This window comes from Arachis stenosperma, chromosome 4 (assembly GCF_014773155.1).
Source record: "Arachis stenosperma cultivar V10309 chromosome 4, arast.V10309.gnm1.PFL2, whole genome shotgun sequence".
In the NCBI taxonomy this organism is placed as follows: Eukaryota; Viridiplantae; Streptophyta; class Magnoliopsida; order Fabales; family Fabaceae; genus Arachis; species Arachis stenosperma.
Genome location: NC_080380.1, coordinates 110,322,681 through 110,341,293, shown reverse-complemented (window position 1 = coordinate 110,341,293; position 18,613 = coordinate 110,322,681). Strand labels below are relative to the sequence as shown.

At 39.3% G+C, this 18,613-nt stretch overlaps 1 non-coding gene across 1 annotated transcript; it reads right to left on the bottom strand.

Annotated features, from left to right (window-relative positions):
* Positions 1-13,589: 13,589 nt before the first annotated feature.
* LOC130978627 (small nucleolar RNA R71) lies at positions 13,590-13,697 on the bottom strand. The gene has a single exon (XR_009086249.1). It is a non-coding gene; the product is annotated as a small nucleolar RNA R71 (small nucleolar RNA).
* Positions 13,698-18,613: the final 4,916 nt, after the last annotated feature.

Below are 18,613 nucleotides of genomic sequence, written 5' to 3'. Positions count from 1 at the left end.
ATAGAGATTCCATTGGATTTACTTCTGCCATTCATGAGCTCTGATGAGTATTCTTCCTCTGAAGAGGATGAATATGTCACTGAAGAGCAAGTTGCTAAGTACCTTGGAGCAATCATGAAGCTAAATGACAAGTTATTTGGTAATGAAACTTGGGAGGATTAACCCCTTTTGCTCACCAAAGAACTGGATGACTTGACTAGGCAGAGATTACCTCAAAAGAGACAGGACCCTGGGAAGTTCTCAATACCTTGTACCATAGGCACCATGACCTTTAAGAAGGCTCTGTGTGACTTAGGGTCAAGTATAAACCTCATGCCTCTCTCTGTAATGGAGAAGCTAGGGATCTTTGAGGTGCAAGCTGCAAGAATCTCACTAGAGATGGCAGACAACTCAAGAAAACAAGCTTATGGACTTGTAGAGGATGTTCTGGTAAAGGTTGAAGACCATTACATCCCTGCTGATTTCATAGTCCTAGAGACTAGGAAGTGCATGGATGAATCCATCATCCTTGGCAGACCCTTCCTAGCCACAGCAAAGTCTGTGATTGATGTTGACAGAGGAGAATTGTTCATTCAAGTGAATGAAGAATCTTTTGTATTTAAGGCTCAAGAATATCCCTCTGTTACCATGGAGAGGAAGCATGAAGAGCTTCTCTCAAAACAAAGTCAAACAGAGCCCCCACAATCAAACTCTAAGTTTGGTGTTGGGAGGCCACAACCAACTTCTAAGTTTGGTGTTGAACCCCCACATTCAAACTCTAAGTTTGGTGTTGGGAGGTTCCAATATTGCTCTGAACATCTGTGAGGCTTCATAAGGGCCCACTGTCAAGCTACTGACATTAAAGAAGCGCTTGTTGGGAGGCAACACAATGTTATATTTATCTACTTTCCTTTGTTATTTTATGTTTTCTGTAGGTTGATGATCATGTGAAGTCACAAAATCAATTGAAAAAGCAAAAACAAAATGAAAAACGGAAAGAAAAATAGCACACCCTGGAGGAAAACCTTGCTGGCGTTTAAACGCCAATAAGGGCAGCAAATGGGCGTTTAACGCCCAGTCTGGCACCATTCTGGGCGTTTAACGCCAGAAAGGGGCACCAGACTGGCGTTAAACGCCAGAAATGGGCACCAGCCCGGCATCTAATGCCAGAATTGGCAGAAGGAGCATTTTTGCTCGCCATTTGGTGCAGGGATGAATTTTCCTTGACACCTCAGGATCTGTGGACCCCACAGGATCTCCACCTACCCCACCACTCTCTCTCTTCTTCACCAATCACCTCAACACATCTTCCCCAAAAACCCTCACCTATCAAATCCCACTATTCTCTTCACCACTCACATCCATCCCTCATAAAACCCCACCTACCTCACCATTCAAAAATTCAAACCACTTTCCCTCCCAAACCCACCCATAATGGCCGAACCATACACCACCTCTCCACTCCTATATAAACCCATCTTCACTCCTTCATTTTCACACAACCTAAACACTACTTCTCCCACTTGGCAGAACCACAAAACCCACCTCCATCTCCTCTATTTCTTCTTCTTCTACTTTCTTCTTTCTTCTTTTGCTCGAGGACGAGCAAACCTTCTAAGTTTGGTGTGGTAAAAGCATTGCTTTTTGTTTTTCCATAACCATTTATGGCATCTAAGGCCGGAGAAACCTCTAGAAAGAGGAAAGGGAAGGCAAAAGCTTCCACCTCCGAGTCATGGGAGATGGAGAGATTTATCTCAAGGGTGCATCAAGACCACTTCTATGAAGTTGTGGCCATGAAGAAGGTGATCTCTGAGGTCCCTTTCAAACTCAAAAAGAGTGAATATCCGGAGATCCGACATGAGATCCGAAGAAGAGGTTGGGAAGTTCTTACCAACCCCATTCAACAAGTCGGAATCTTAATGGTTCAAGAGTTCTATGCCAATGCATGGATCACCAAGAACCATGATCAAAGTGTGAACCCGGACCCAAAGAATTGGCTTACAATGGTTCGGGGGAAATGCTTAGATTTTAGTCCGAAAAATGTAAGGTTGGCATTCAACTTGCCCATGATGCAAGGAGATGAACACCCTTACACTAGAAGGGTCAACTTTGATCAAAGGTTGGACCAAGTCCTCATAGACATTTGTGAAGAGGGCGCTCAATGGAAGAGAGATTCAAAAGGGAAGCCGGTTCAACTGAGAAGGCATGACCTCAAGCCCGTGGCTAGGGGATGGTTGGAGTTTATCCAACGCTCAATCATTCCCACTAACAACCGGTCTGAAGTTACTATAGACCGGGCTATCATGATTCATAGCATCATGATTGGAGAGGAAGTAGAAGTTCATGAGGTTATAGCCCAAGAACTTTATAAGGTGGCGGACAAGTCCTCTACCTTAGCAAGGTTAGCCTTTCCTCATCTCATTTGTCACCTCTGTTATTCAGTTGGAATTGACATAGAGGGAGACATCCTCATTGATGAGGACAAGCCCATCACTAAGAAAAGGATGGAGCAAACAAGAGATCCCACTCATTATGAAATCCCTGAGATGCCTCAAGGGATGCACTTTCCTCCACAAAACTATTGGGAGCAAATCAACACCTCCCTAGGAGAATTAAGTTCCAACATGGGACAACTAAGGGTGGAGCACCAAGAACATTCCATCCTCCTCCATGAAATTAGAGAAGATCAAAGAATCATGAGAGAGGAGCAACAAAGGCAAGGAAGAGACATTGAGGAGCTCAAGCACTCCATAAGATCTTCAAGAGGAAGAACAAGCCGCCATCACTAAGGTGGACCTGTTCTTTAATCTCCTTGTTCTTTATTTTCCTGTTTTTCAAATTTTCATGCTTATGTTTATCTATGTTTGTGTCTTATGATCATTAGTGTCTTAGTGTCTATGCCTTCAAGTTATGAATGTCCTATGAATCCATCACCTTTCTTAAATGAAAAATGTTCTTAACTGAAAAAGAGAAGAATTGCATGAATTTTGAATTTTATAACAGATTAATTATTTTGATGTGGTGGCGATACTTTGACTTCTGAATGTATGCTTGAACAGTGCATATGTCTCTTGAATTTGTTGTTCATGAATGTTGGCTCTTGAAAGAATGATGAAAAAGGAGACATGTTACTGAGGATCTGAAAAATAATAAAAATGATTCTTGAAGCAAGAAAAAGCAGTGAATACAAAAAAAAAAAGAGAAAAAAAGGAGAAAAACGAAAAAAAAATAAAAAAAATAAGAAAAAAAAGAAAAAGGAAAAATAAAGTCATGATCCAAGGCAAAAAGAGTGTGCTTAAGAACCCTGGACACCTTTAATTGGGGACTCTAGCAAAGCTGAGTCACAATCTAAAAAGGTTCACCCAGTTATGTGTCTGTGGCATGTATGTATCCGGTGGTAATACTGGAAGACAGAGTGCTTTTGGCCACGTCCAAGACTCATAAAGTAGCTGTATTCAAGAATCATCATACTTAACTAGGAGAATCAATAACACTATCTGGATTCTGAGTTCCTATAGAAGCCAATCATTCTGAATTTTAAAGGATAAAGTGAGATGCCAAAACTGTTCAGAGGCAAAAAGCTAAAAGCCCCGCTCATTTAATTAATATTGATCTTCATAGATGTTTTTGGAATTCATTGCATATTCTCTTCTTTTTATCTTGTTTGATTTTCAGTTGCTTGGGGACAAGCAACAATTTAAGTTTGGTATTGTGATGAGCGGATAATTTTTACGCTTTTTGGCATTGTTTTTAGTATGTTTTTAGTATGTTTTAGTTAGTTTTTATTATATTTTTATTAGTTTTTAGTTAAAATTCACTTTTCTGGACATTACTATGAGTTTGTGTGTTTTTCTGTGATTTCAGATATTTTCTGGCTGAAATTGAGGGACCTGAGCAAAAATCTGATTCAGAGGCTAAAAAGGACTGCAGATGCTGATTGGATTCTGACCTCCCTGAACTCGAAGTGGATTTTCTGAAGCTACAGAAACCCAATTGGCGCGCTCTCAATTGCGTTGGAAAGTAGACATCCTGGGCTTTCCAGCAATGTATAATAGTCTATACTTTGCTTGCGATTTGATGGCCCAAACAGGCGTTCCAAGTCAGCTCAAGAATTCTGGCGTTTAACGCCGGAACTGGCACAAGAATGGGAGTTAAACGCCCAAACTGGCACAAAAGCTGGCGTTTAACTCCAAGAAAAGTCTCTACACATGAAAGCTTCAATGCTCAACCCAAGCACACACCAAGTGGGCCCGGAAGTGGATTTTTATGTAATTTACTCATCTTTGTAAACCCTAAGCTACTAGTTCTCTACAAATAGGACCTTTTGCTATTGTATTTTCATCTTGGTTCTTCTGGTTCCCTCTCTGGGGCCGAAGCCAATGATCACCATTATCACTTATGATTTTCAACGGTGGAGTTTCTACACACCATAGATTAAGGTGTGGAGCTCTGCTGTACCTCAAGTATTAATGCAATTACTATTGTTCTTCTATTCAATTCAACTTATTCTTGTTCCAAGATATCACTTGTTCTTCAACTTGATGAATGTGATGATCCATGACACTCATCATCATTCTCACCTATGAATGTGTGCCTGACAACCACCTCCGTTCTACCTTAGATTGAGTGGATATCTCTTGGATCCCTTAATCGGAATCTTCGTGGTATAAGCTAGAATTGATGGCGGCATTCAAGAGAATCCGGAAGGTCTAAACCTTGTCTGTGGTATTCTGAGTAGGATTCAAGGATTGAATGACTGTGACGAGCTTCAAACTTGCGATTGTGGGGCGTTAGTGGCAGACGCAAAAGAATCACTGGATTCTATTCCGACATGATCGAGAACCGACAGATGAATAGCCGTGCTGTGACAGAGTGCGTTGAACATTTTCACTGAGAGGACGGGACTGTAGCCGCTGACAACGGTGATGCCCAACATATAGCTTGCCATGGTAAGGAGTAAGAAGGATTGGATGAAGACAGTAGGAAAGCAGAGAGACGGAAGGGACAAAGCATCTCCATACGCTTATCTGAAATTCTCACCAATGAATTACATAAGTATCTCTATCCTTATTTTATGTTTTATTCATTTTTTAATTATCAATCCTCCATAACCATTTGAATCCGCCTGACTGAGATTTACAAGATGATCATAGCTTGCTTCATACCAACAATCTCCATGGGATCGACCCTTACTCGCGTAAGGTTTATTACTTGGACGACCCAGTGCACTTGCTGGTTAGTTGTGCGAAGTTGTGATAAAGAGTTGAGATTGCAATTGAGCGTACCATGTTGATGGCGCCATTGATGATCACAATTTCGTGCACCACTTCCATTCCTTACAACAAAATTAGAACCAAACTCAAAGCGAGAGGGGTGAGAATTGATAGTAGCTATCAGAAATAAAGGGGAAAAGAAGAAACAAATAAAGAAGTAAAAGAAATATTTTTTTTGAAAAATATTTACAATAACCAATAATAAGGCACACATTTGCAATTCCCCAACAACGGCCCCATTTTGACGTTAGGATTTTTGCTAGTAAAGAATTTTATAAAGTCGCGTTGTAAGTATAGATTCTAAACCAACAGAAATCCCTTCGTACAAACGTTTTGGTTGTCACAAGTAACAAACCCCTAAATAAATTGATAACCGAAGTATTTAAACCTCGGGTCGTCTTCTCAAGGAATTGCAGGGAGGTATGTTCTTATTATTGGCTATGAAAAAGGTAAAATTGGGGGGTTTTGGAAATAAGGAGGAAGTATGACAAGTAATTCAAATGGCAATTAAAATAAATAAATACTGAAAAGCAAATCTTTTGGCAAGATATGAGAAATTGGAAGTCCAGACTTAATTACCCTTATCAACAATAATGAAAGTTGAATCTTAATTCCACTTGGTTAACCTTAGCTAAAGCAAAGGAAAGTCAAGGGACTAATTAGTTTGACCTTCGAATCCTATTTATTTCCTAAGAAAAGGTTGGGATTATTGAAGTTCAATTCAATTAGCAAAGATAACAGTTATCAATTATGTTGAGCTAAGATAACTCCTGAGTTACTGATTTCTTAACCAAGACCAAAAGGAAAGGAAATTGAATCTACTGGAATAAAATTGTCTTCAGATTGGGAATAATCAATAGCATAAGCAAAACAAAGCAATGTTAAACTGAATATCTCAAATAACATTAAATAAGAAAATCATCATGAATGTGGCATAAGCCAAATAGGCAACATAACTAATATACGCATTCAAGTATCTGAAAATAAGAGATAAATATAAAGTAAAAGAACATTGAACCTGATGAAGAGTCGAATTAAATCCTAATTTCTAAAAATCCTACCTAAATCCTAAGAGAGAGGAGAGAACCTCTCTCTCTAAAAACTACATCTAAAACTAAAATTATGAATTATGAGAGCATCCCGAGTCTCTGCAAGTTTCCTGACTTTAATCTGTGTTTCTAGGCCGAAAACTGGGTTGAAATGCGGCCCAGAATCTCTGCCAGCGACTTTTGAATTCTGCAGATCGCGCACGTCACGCGATCGCGTCATCCATGTGGACGCGTCATTCGCGCTTTTCCCTGCCAGGCGTTCGCGTTGTCCAGGCTTCCGCGTCACTTGTGCTTTTCCAATCCGCGCGGTCGCATGAGCCATGCGACTGCATCACTGCGAATTCCTTTCTTCCGCGCGGTCGTGTCGCTGACGCGTACGCGTCACTTCTCGCTGGTCATCTCCTCAATTTCTTGTGTTCCTTCCATTTTTGCAAGCTTCCTTCCCAATCTCTCACTCATTCATGCCCTATAAAGCCTGAAACACTTAACACACAGATCAAGGCATCGAATGGTAATAAGAGAGGATTAAGATTAGCTAAATTAAGACCAAAGAAGCATGTTTTCAATCATGTAATAATTTAAGGAAGGGAATATAAATGCATGCTAATTATATGAATAAGTAGGTAAAGACCATGATAAAACCACACAATTAAACACATTGTAAACCATAAAATAGTGGTTTATCAGCGGCCGTTCAGTCCACACACCCACAACAAGTTTTCCCTTTTGAACATCTACATCAAGCGTGGAAAAAATCCGTTAAATCTCAATTAATCTCATCATAAAAAAAGGTATACAGCGAAGTTGACATCGAAAGAAACTCTCTCAATTAATCTTTCATATGATGTTATCAGAACATCTTTTAAAAAGATATGGGTCATCCCATATGAAGTAGCAGGAGTCATGAATTGGCTTTCTTCTTTGATTTTCATTAAATTTCTTAGGATGATTCTTCCAACCTTGTAGTTATCAATTTTGGCTTGGCTCCTATTTAGACAAAAGATACTTAAGAGCAGAATAATTAGTGTAGACTAGTACTTTTGAACCGATTAAATAAGATCTAAATTTATCAAAAGCAAATATTACGGCTAATAACTCCTTTTCAGTTGTTGTATAATTATTTTGCACGTCTTTCAAGACACCACTTGCATAATAAATTACATGTGATAACTTTTTTTTTGTCCAAGACTATGCTTATGGTGTAGTCACTAGCATCACACATTAATTCAAAAGGCATAGACAATTCAGGAAGGACAATTATTGGTGCACATACAAGCTTGGCTTTTAAAATTTCAAAGGCATACAGACATTCTCTATTGAAAATAAATTGAGCTTCTTTGATTAATAAACTATTGAGGAATTTTTTAATTTTTAAAAAATCTTTTATAAATTTTCTATAAAAGCTTGCATGTGCTAAGAAATTTCAAATTGCCTTCATATTCATCAGTGGTGGTAATTTTTCAATTACCTCCACTTTAGCTTTATCAATTTCTATGCCTTATTTGAGATCCGGTGCCCAAAAATAATTACTTTAGTGATCATAAAATGACACTTCTCCTAATTTAAAACCAAATTTATTTTTTGGCATCTTTTCAAAATTGATAACAAGTAGTGAAAGCATTATTAAATGTGTCACTAAATACAAAAAAGTCATCTATAAATATTTCTATAAATTTTTCTACCATATCAAAAAAAATAAATAAAAAGCATACCCTTTTGAAAAGTGACGGGTGCATTACACAACCCGATGGAAATCCTCAAATAGGCAAAAACGCCATAAAGGCATGGGAATGCAGTCTTTTCTTAATCAAAGGGGTCAACCACAATTTGGTTGTACCCCGAGTACCCATCAAGAAAGCAATAGAATGTATGGTTAGGAAGCCTCTCTAACATTTGATCAATAAATGGGAGGGAAAAGTGGTCTTTCCTTGTGGCTAGGTTGAGCATCTGATAGTCAATACACATTCTACATCTGATAAATGTTCTTATATGGATCAATTCATTTTTCTCATTAAAGATTACCGTGATCCCCCCTTCTTTGGCACAACTTGTACTGAAGTTACCCATGAGATGTTGGAGATGGGGTATATGATTTTTGCATCCCACAACTTCATTACCTCTTTGTAAACAACCCCCTTCATTGTTGAATTGAGCTTTCTTTATTACTTGCACTACAGGTTTAGAATCTTCTTCAAGTAAAATCTTGTGCATACACATAGTGGGACTTATTTCCTTCAGATCACTAATTGTCCACCCAATTCTTGATAGAACTTTCATAATTTTTGAAGATTGTCCTTGTCTTTTGCATGAAATTTTGGGTTTGCTGAACAAACTTGGTAGTGGATTAAGACAATCTCTCCACAACAAATTTAAGAGGATTTTGGAATTGTATCAGGTTGGCTTGCTATTTGAAATAACCTTGTCCTTGGTTATCCTAACCAACATTAGGATAATTACTCTATCTAGAAAAGTATGAATTATTTCCTAGCCTTGAGAAACATCCCATGTAATTGACTTGTTCAGTAATAGGATGAAATAGTCTACATCTTTTTCTCATGTGCCCCTCCACACAAATCACACGTAATAATTTATAAAGTTTACAATTGTTTTAATTGTGTTGTGAGTAAGGTGATTTGCTGGAACAAGAGTTTATTGAGTGCTAGGATTGCATCCATAGCATTCAATTCTATTTCTCCTTGCATACACCAAAAAAAAATCAAACACACTGTATAGAATAAAGAAGAATTAAACAAAATAAAGAAATTAAAAGAAAAAAAAGAAAATTAAACAATATATAAGTTATTGGTTCAACCAGACATATGTTGTTAATCTCAATTAATCCTTGGCAATGGTGCCAAAAATGTGATGAGCCAAATATGATACGCTCGTATTATTGACAAGTATACACAAAATCATATAAAGTAATACTACGGTGAGTGGATATCGTTCCTACGAGAATTAACGGATTGAAGCAAGCAACGTCTAATTGAATTTCTGATTAGATCAATCAAACATTGGCAAGAGGATTGTGGATTGGTGTGCGAAATTGTGATCACTACTTTTCACAACTCAAATAATCCCTAGTAATGGCCCCAAAAACTTGGTGCTCAATACCATGGCATAAACACAACTTTGCACAACTAACCAGCAAGTGCACTGGGTCGTCCAAGTAATAAACCTTACGCGAGTAAGGGTCGATCCCACGGAGATTGTTGGTATAAAGCAAGCTATGGTCACCTTGTAAATCTTAGTCAGGCAGACTCAAATGGGTATAGATGATATATGAATAAAACATGAAGATAAAGATAGAGATACTTATGTATATCATTGGTGAGAGCTTCAGATAAGCGTATGAAGATGCTTGTCCCTTCCGTCTCTCTGCTTTCCTACTGTCTTCATCCAATCCTTCTTACTCCTTTCCATGGCAAGCTTATGCAAGGGTTTCACCGTTGTCAGTGGCTACTGATGAGCGGATAATTTGTATACTTTTTGGCATTGTTTTTAGTATGTTTTTGATATCTTTTAGTTAGATTTTAGTACATTTTTATTAGTTTTTATTTAAAATTCACTTTTCTGGACTTTACTATGAGTTTGTGTGTTTTTCTGTGATTTCAGGTATTTTCTGGCTGAAATTGAGGGACCTGAGCAAAAATCTGATTCAGAGACCAAAAAGGACTGCAGATGCTGTTGGATTCTGACCTCCCTGCACTCGAAGTGGATTTTCTGGAGCTACAGAAGCCCAATTGGCGCGCTCTCAACGGCGTTGGAAAGTAGACATCCAGGGCTTTCCAGCAATATATAATAGTCCATACTTTGTCCAAGATTTGATGGCCCAAACCCGCAAAGCAATCCGGCCTCAGGAATTCCAGCGTTAAACGCCGGAACAGGAATAAAAGTTGGAGTTAAACGCCCAAACTGGCATGGGAGCTGGCGTTTAACTCCAGAAAAGTTCTCTACACGAATTTCCTTGATTGCTCAGCCCAAGCACACACCAAGTGGGCCCGGAAGTGGATTTTTATGTCATTTACTCATCTTTGTACACCTAGGCTACTAGTTATCTATAAGTAGGACCTTTTACTATTGTATTTGTATCGAGACTTTGGTAGCTATCGAGACTTTGGTAGCTATCTTTGTTTTATGCTATCTTAGACCTCTGGGAGGCTGGCCATTCGGCCATGCCTGGACCTTATGCTTATGTATTTTCAACGGTGGAGTTTCTACACACCATAGATTAAGGGTGTGGAGCTCTGCTGTACCTCGAGTATTAATGCAATTACTATTGTTCTTCCATTCAATTCCGCTTGTTCTTTTACCAAGATATCACTTGTTCTTCAACATGATGATGGTGATGATTGACGCCCATCACCACTCTCACCTATGAACAAGGTGACTGACAACCATTCTTGTTCTACAAGCATTCGAGGCTTAGTGAATATCTCTTGGATTCTTCGGAGTCTTCGTGGTATAGGCAGGACCTGATGACAGCATTCAAGAGAATCCGGAAGGTCTAACCTTGTCTGTGGTGTTCTGAGTAGGATTCAATGACTGAATGACTGTGACGTGCTTCAAACCCTGAGGGCGGGGGCGTTAGTGATAACGCAAAAGAATCACTGGATTCTATTCCGCGCCTGATTGAGAACCGACAGATGAATTCCGCTATGCCGTGACAGGACATATGCAATCGCTTTCACTGAGAGGATGGGAGGTAGCTGCTGACAACAGTGAGACCCTATACGAGCTTGCCATGGAAAGGAGTAAGAAAGGATTGGATGAAGGCTGTAGGAAAGCAGAGAGACGGAAGGGAAGGCATCTTCATACACTTGTCTGAAGCTCATACACCAATGATATACATAAGTATCACTATCTTTATCTTCTATGTTATTTTCGTTCATCACCATATATCTGAGTTTGCCTGACTAAGATTTACAAGATGACCATAGCTTGCTTCATTACTAACAATCTCCGTGGGATCGACCCTTACTCACGTAAGGTTTTATTACTTGGACGACCCAGTGCACTTGCTGGTTAGTTGTGCGAAGTTGTGTAATGCCATGGTATTGAGCGCACCAAGTTTTTGGAGCCATTACCAGGGATTATGAGAGTTGTGAAAAAGTATAGTTCACAATTTCGCCGACCAAGTTTTTGGCGCCGTTGCCGGGGATTGTTCATGTTTTGAGCAAGCTTTTGGTAACATCAGAGCCAAGATCCGGCAACAACATCAAATTTTTGGTGTTATTGCCCGGGATTGTTTAGGCTGGACAACTGACGGTTCATCTTGTTGCTTAGATTAGGTATTTTTTTCGAAATTCTTGAAGGTGAATTCTAGAGTTTCATGATGATTTGTTGAAATCTGGCTGGCTGAGAAGCCATGTCTAATCTGATTGGACCGAGGTTTCAACTTATCACCACAAGAGCTTGTTGATTTCGTATCAATCTTGCTGTTGGAGCAGTGATTTGCTAAGGCTTGGCTGACCTTGGTCATGTCTAGTGTTTTGGACCGAAGCTTTCTTTGAAAGCTTGGCTGGCTGTGAAGCCATGTCTAATTCCTGGACCGGAGCCTTAGACTAGCATTGCACTGATTCCTGGAATTCTCATTAAGAATTTTGATACTTTTTTTTCACTTAATTTTCGAAAAATACAAAAAAATTTGCAAAACCATAAAATCCCAAAAATATTTCTTGTTTGAGTCTAGAGTCTCATCTTAAGTTTAGTGTCAAATGCATGTTTTGTTATATTTTTCGAATCCATGCATATATTTCTTTGTTTTGATCTTTGAATTCTATTGACTTGAAGTATTTTGTGTGTCTCATATGCATTTTCATGTTGTTAGTGTCAGTAGTACACAAACTGCTAAGTTTGGTGTCTTGCATGCATTGTTAATTGATTCCTTTTGCATTTTGATTATCAAAAAAATCCAAAATATTTTTAATTTGTGTCCTTTCAAGTCAATGATACAAAGAATTGAAGATTCAAAACATGCTGCAGAGGAATTATACAGAAAAAGCTGAGCATTCAAAAATGCCCAGTGAAGAAGGCAGACTGGCGTTTAAACGCCAGCCAGGGTACCTGGTTGGGCGTTTAACGCCCAAAGAGGTAGCATTTTGGGCGTTAAACGCCAGAATGTATACCATTCTGGGCGTTTAACGCCAGGATGGTGCAGGGGGAAGATTTTGTTTTCAAATCAATTTTTTTCAAATTTTTCAAAATCAAATCTTTTTCAAATCAAATCTTTTCAATCAAATGTTTTCAAAATCAATTTCTTTCCTTTTTAAAAGATACTTACTAACAATTAATGATTTGATTGAACATCACAAGATTGTTACCTTTTCTGTTGAGAAAGGTTTGAATGTTTCAAATCATATCTTTTCTTGTTAAGCAAGTCATTCATTTTTAAAATCATATCTTTTCAAAACAGTTTTCAATCAAATCTTTTTAATTTCTAATTTCAAAATCTTTTTCAAAAATCACTTGGTTTCTTTTCCACTTTGATTTTCGAAAATCAATTGATGTTTTTCAAAAATGTTTTCAAAGTATTTTAATTAATTTTCGAAAATCTTCTTCCCTCCTTCTCACATCCTTCTATTTATGGAGTGCCACTCCTTCTCAATGCACAATTCGAACCTTATCTAACTAAAGTTCGAATTTATCTTCTCCTTCTTCTTTCTATTTCTCTTTTCCTCTGACACTTAAAGGAATCTCTATACTGTGACATAGAGGATTCCACATTTTCTTGTTCCCTTCTCTTTCATATGAGCAGGAGCAAGGACAAAGGCATTCTTGTTGAAGCTGATCCTGAACCCGAAAGGACTTTGAAGAGAAAGCTAAGAGAAGCCAAAGCACAACTCTCTTTAGAGGACCTGACCGAATTCTTCAAGGAAGAAACATGGCAGCAGAAAACAACAACAATGCAAACAATGCAAGGAAGGTGCTGGGTGACTTTACTGCACCTACTCCTGATTTTTATGGGAGAAGCATCTCTATCCCTGCCATTGGAGCAAACAACTTTGAGCTTAAGCCTCAATTAGTTTCTCTAATGCAACAGAATTGCAAGTTCCATGGACTTCCAATGAAAGATCCTCATCAGTTTTTAGCTGAATTTTTGCAAATCTGTGACACAGTCAAGACTAATGGGGTTAACCCTGAGGTCTATAGACTGATGCTATTCCCTTTTGCTGTAAGAGACAGGGCTAGAATATGGTTGGATTCTCAACCTAAAGAAAGCCTGGACTCTTGGGAAAAGCTAGTCAATGCCTTCTTGGCAAAATTCTTTCCACCACAAAGATGGAGTAAGCTTAGAGTGGAAGTCCAAACCTTTAGACAAAAGGATGGAGAATCCCTCTATGAAGCTTGGGAAAGATACAAACAATTAATCAGAAAATGTCCTTCTGACATGCTTTCTGAATGGAGCATCATAGGTATTTTCTATGATGGTCTCTCTGAACTATCTAAGATGTCCTTGGATAGCTCTGCAGGAGGATCTCTTCATCTGAAGAAGACGCCTACTGAAGCTCAAGAACTGATTGAAATGGTTGCAAATAACCAATTCATGTACACTTCTGAAAGAAATCCTGTGAACAATGGGACTAGTCAGAAGAAAGGAGTTCTTGAGATTGACACTCTGAATGCCATATTGGCTCAGAATAAGATATTGACTCAACGAGTCAATTTGATTTCTCAAAGTCTGTCTGGAATGCAAAATGCACCAAACAGTACTAAGGATGCTTCATCTAAGGAAGAAGCTTATGATCCTGAGAACCCTTCCATGGAAGAGGTGAATTACCTAGGAGAACCCTATGGAAACACCTATAATTCTTCATGGAGAAATCACCCAAATCTCTCATGGAAGAATCAGAGAGACCTCAACAAGGTTTCAATAACAATAATGGTGGAAGAAACAGGTTTAGCAATGGCAAGCCTTTTCCATCATCTTCTCAGCAACAGACAGAGAGTTCTAAGCAGAATACTTCTGACTTAGCAACAATGGTCTCTGATCTGATCAAAACCACTCAAAGTTTCATGACTGAAACTAGATCTTCCATTAGGAATTTGGAAGGACAAGTGGGTCAGCTGAGCAAGAAAATTACTGAACTTCCTCCAAGCACTCTCCCAAGTAACACAGAAGAAAATCCAAAAGGAGAGTGCAAAGCCATAGACATGGCCGAATTCTGGGAGGAAGGAGAGGCAGTGAACGCCACTGAGGAAGACCTCAATGGGCGTGCACTGGCCTCCAGTGAGTTCCCCAATGAGGAACCATGGGAATCTGAGGCTCAAAATGAGACCATAGAGATTCCATTGGACTTACTTCTGCCATTCATGAGCTCTGATGAGTATTCTTCCTCTGAAGAGGATGAGTATGTTACTGAAGAGCAAGTTGCTAAATACCTTGGAGCAATCATGAAACTAAATGACAAGTTATTTGGAAATGAGACTTGGGAGGATGAACCTCCCTTGCTCACCAAAGAACAGGATGACTTGTCTAGGCAGAAACTACCTCAAAAGAGGCAGGATCCTGGGAAGTTTTCTATACCTTGTACCATAGGCACCATGACCTTCAAGAAGGCCTTGTGTGACTTAGGGTCAAGTGTAAACCTCATGCCCCTCTCTGTAATGGAGAAATTAGGGATCCTTGAGGTGCAAGCTGCAAGAATCTCATTAGAGATGGCAGACAATTCAAGAAAACAAGCTCATGGACTTATAGAGAATGTTTTGGTGGAGATTGAAGACCATTACATTCCTACTGATTTCATAGTCCTAGAGACTGGGAAGTGCATGGATGAATCCATCATCCTTGGCAGACCATTCCTAGCCACAGCAAAGGCTGTGATTGATGTTGATAGAGGAGAGTTGATCATTCAAGTGAATGAAGAATCCATGGTGTTTAAGGCCCAAGGATATCCCTCTATCATCATGGAGAGGAAGCATGAAGAGCTTCTCTCAAAACAGAGCCAAACAGAGCCCCCACAGTCAAACTCTAAGTTTGGTGTTGGGAGGCCACAACCAAACTCTAAGTTTGGTGTTGAAACCCCACATTCAAACTCTAAGTTTGGTGTTGGGAGGTTTCAACACGGTTCTGAGTGTTTCTGAGGCTCCATGGGAGTCCTCTGTCAAGCTAATGACACTAAAGAAGCGCTTGTTGGGAGGCAACCCAATGTTTTATAATTAATTATTTTCTTTTGTTATTTTATCTTTTTTGTAGGTTGATGATCATAAGAAGTCACAAAAACAATGAAAAAAGCAAAAACAAAATGAAAAACAGGAAGAAAAACAGCACACCCTGGAGGAAGATGCTGCTGGCGTTCAAACGCCAGTCAGCCTAGCAGTTGGGCGTTTAACGCCCAGTCTGGCACCCTTCTGGGCGTTAAACGCCAGTAAAGGGCAACAACCTGGCGTTAAACGCCAGGAATGGGCACCAGCCCGGCGTTTAACGCCAGAAATGGGTCAAAACGTGGATTTTGATGCCATTTGGTGCAAGGATGACTTTTCCTTGACACTACAGGATCTGTGGACCCCACAGGACCCTACCATCACTCTCTCTCTTCTTCCCCCATTCACCAATCACCTCAACACCTTTTCCCCAAAAACCCCTCACCTATCAAATCCCATCTTTCTCTTCACCACTCACATCCATCCTTCATAAAACCCCACCAACCTCACCCTTCAAATTCAAACTACTTTCCCTCCCAAACCCACCCTTTGGCCGAACACACTACCCTCCCCCTCTTCCTCATTTCTTCTTCTTCTACTCCTTTCTTTCTTCTTTTGCTCGAGGACGAGCAAACATTTTAAGTTTGGTGTGGTAAAAGCGTTGCTTTTTCGTTTTTCCATAACCATTATGGCACCAAAGGCCGGAGAAACCTCTAAAAAGAGGAAAGGGAAAGCAAAAGCTTCCACCTCCGAGTCATGGGAGATGGATAAATTCCTCTCAAAGGTGCATCAAGACCACTTCTATGAAGTTGTGGCCTTGAAGAAGGTGATCCCCGAAGTCCCCTTTTTACTCAAAAAGGGTGAATATCCGGAGATCCGCCATGAGATCCAAAGAAGAGGTTGGGAAGTTCTCACCAACCCCATTCAACAAGTTGGAATCTTGATGGTTCAAGAGTTCTATGCCAATGCATGGATCACAAAGAACCATGACCAAAGTGTGAACCCGAATCCAAAGAATTATCTTACTATGGTTCGGGGGAAATACTTGGATTTTAGTCCGGAGAGTGTGAGGGTGGCGTTCAACTTGCCTATGATGCAAGGAGATGAGCATCCTTTCACTAGAAGGGTCAACTTTGATCAAAGGTTGGACCAAGTCCTCACAGTCATATGTGAAGAGGGCGCACAATGGAAGCAAGATTCAAGAGGAAAGCCGGTCCAATTGAGAAGGCATGACCTCAAGCCCGTGGCTAGAGGATGGTTAGAGTTCATACAACGCTCAATCATTCCCACTAGCAACCGGTCCGAAGTTACCATAGACCGGGCCATCATGATCCATAGCATCATGATTGGAGAAGAAATAGAAGTTAATGAGTTGGAGTTGACATAGAAGAAGATATCCCCATTGATGAGGACAAGCCCATCACCAAGAAAAGGATGGAATACACAAGAGACCCCTCTCATCAAGAAATCCCTGAGATTCCTCAAGGGATGAACTTTCCTCCACAAAACTATTGGGAGCAACTAAACACCTCCCTAGGAGAATTAAGTTCCAACATGGGACAACTAAGGGTGGAGCATCAAGAACACTCCATTCTCCTCCATGAAATTAGAGAAGATCAAAGAATCATGAGGGAGGAGCAACAAAGACAAGGAAGAGACATTGAGGAGCTCAAGCACTCCATAGGACCTTCAAAAGCAAGGAAGAGCCACCATCACTAAGGTGGACCCATTCCTTGATTTCCTTGTTCTTTATTCCCTTGTTTTTCGAAATTTTTAGTGCTTTATGTTATCCATGCTTGTGTCTTATGATCATTAGTGTCTTAGTGTCTATGCCTTAAAGTTATGAATGTCCTATGAATCCATCACCTTTCTTGAATAAAAATGTGCTTAATTGAAAAAGGAAGAATTGCATGAATTTTGAATTTTATAATAGTTTAATTATTTTGATGTGGTGGCAATATTTTTGTTCTCTGAATGTATGTGTAAACAGTGCATATGTATCTTGAATTTGTGGTTCATGAATGTTGGCTCTTGAAAGAATGATGAAAAAGGAGACATGTTACTGAGGATCTGAAAAATCAATAAAATGATTCTTGAAGCAAGAAAAAGCTATTCAAAAAAAAAAAAAAAAGAGAAAAAAAAAAAAAAAAACCGAAAAAAAAAAAAAAATCGAAAAAAAAAAGAAAGAAAAGAAAGAAAAAGAAAAGAAATAAAGTTGTGATCCAAGGCAAATAAGAGTGTGCTTAAGAACCCTGGACACCTCTAATTGGGGACTTTAGCAAAGCTGAGTCACAATCTGAAAAGGTTCACCCAATCATGTGTCTGTGGCATGTATGTATCCGGTGGTAATACTGGAAGACAGAGTGCTTTGGGCCACAGCCAAGACTCAATAAATAGCTATGTTCAAGAATCATCATACTTTACTAGGAGAATCATTAACACTATCTGGACTCTGAGTTCCTAAAGAAGCCAACCATTCTGAATTTCAAGGGATAGATTGAGATGCCAAAACTGTTCAGAGACAGAAGGTTAAAAGCCCCGCTCATCTAGTTAATACTGATCTTCACAGATGTTTTTGGAATTCATTGCATATTCTCTTCTTTTGATCTTATTTGATTTTCAGTTGCTTGAGGACAAGCAACAATTTAAGTTTGGTGTTGTGATGAGCGGATAATTTGTATACTTTTTGGCATTGTTTTTAGTATGTTTTTGATATCTTTTAGTTAGATTTTAGTACATTTTTATTAGTTTTTATTTAAAATTCACTTTTCTGGACTTTACTATGAGTTTGTGTGTTTTTCTGTGATTTCAGGTATTTTCTGGCTGAAATTGAGGGACCTGAGCAAAAATCTGATTCAGAGACCAAAAAGGACTGCAGATGCTGTTGGATTCTGACCTCCCTGCACTCGAAGTGGATTTTCTGGAGCTACAGAAGCCCAATTGGCGCGCTCTCAACGGCGTTGGAAAGTAGACATCCAGGGCTTTCCAGCAATATATAATAGTCCATACTTTGTCCAAGATTTGATGGCCCAAACCCGCAAAGCAATCCGGCCTCAGGAATTCCAGCGTTAAACGCCGGAACAGGAATAAAAGTTGGAGTTAAACGCCCAAACTGGCATGGGAGCTGGCGTTTAACTCCAGAAAAGTTCTCTACACGAATTTCCTTGA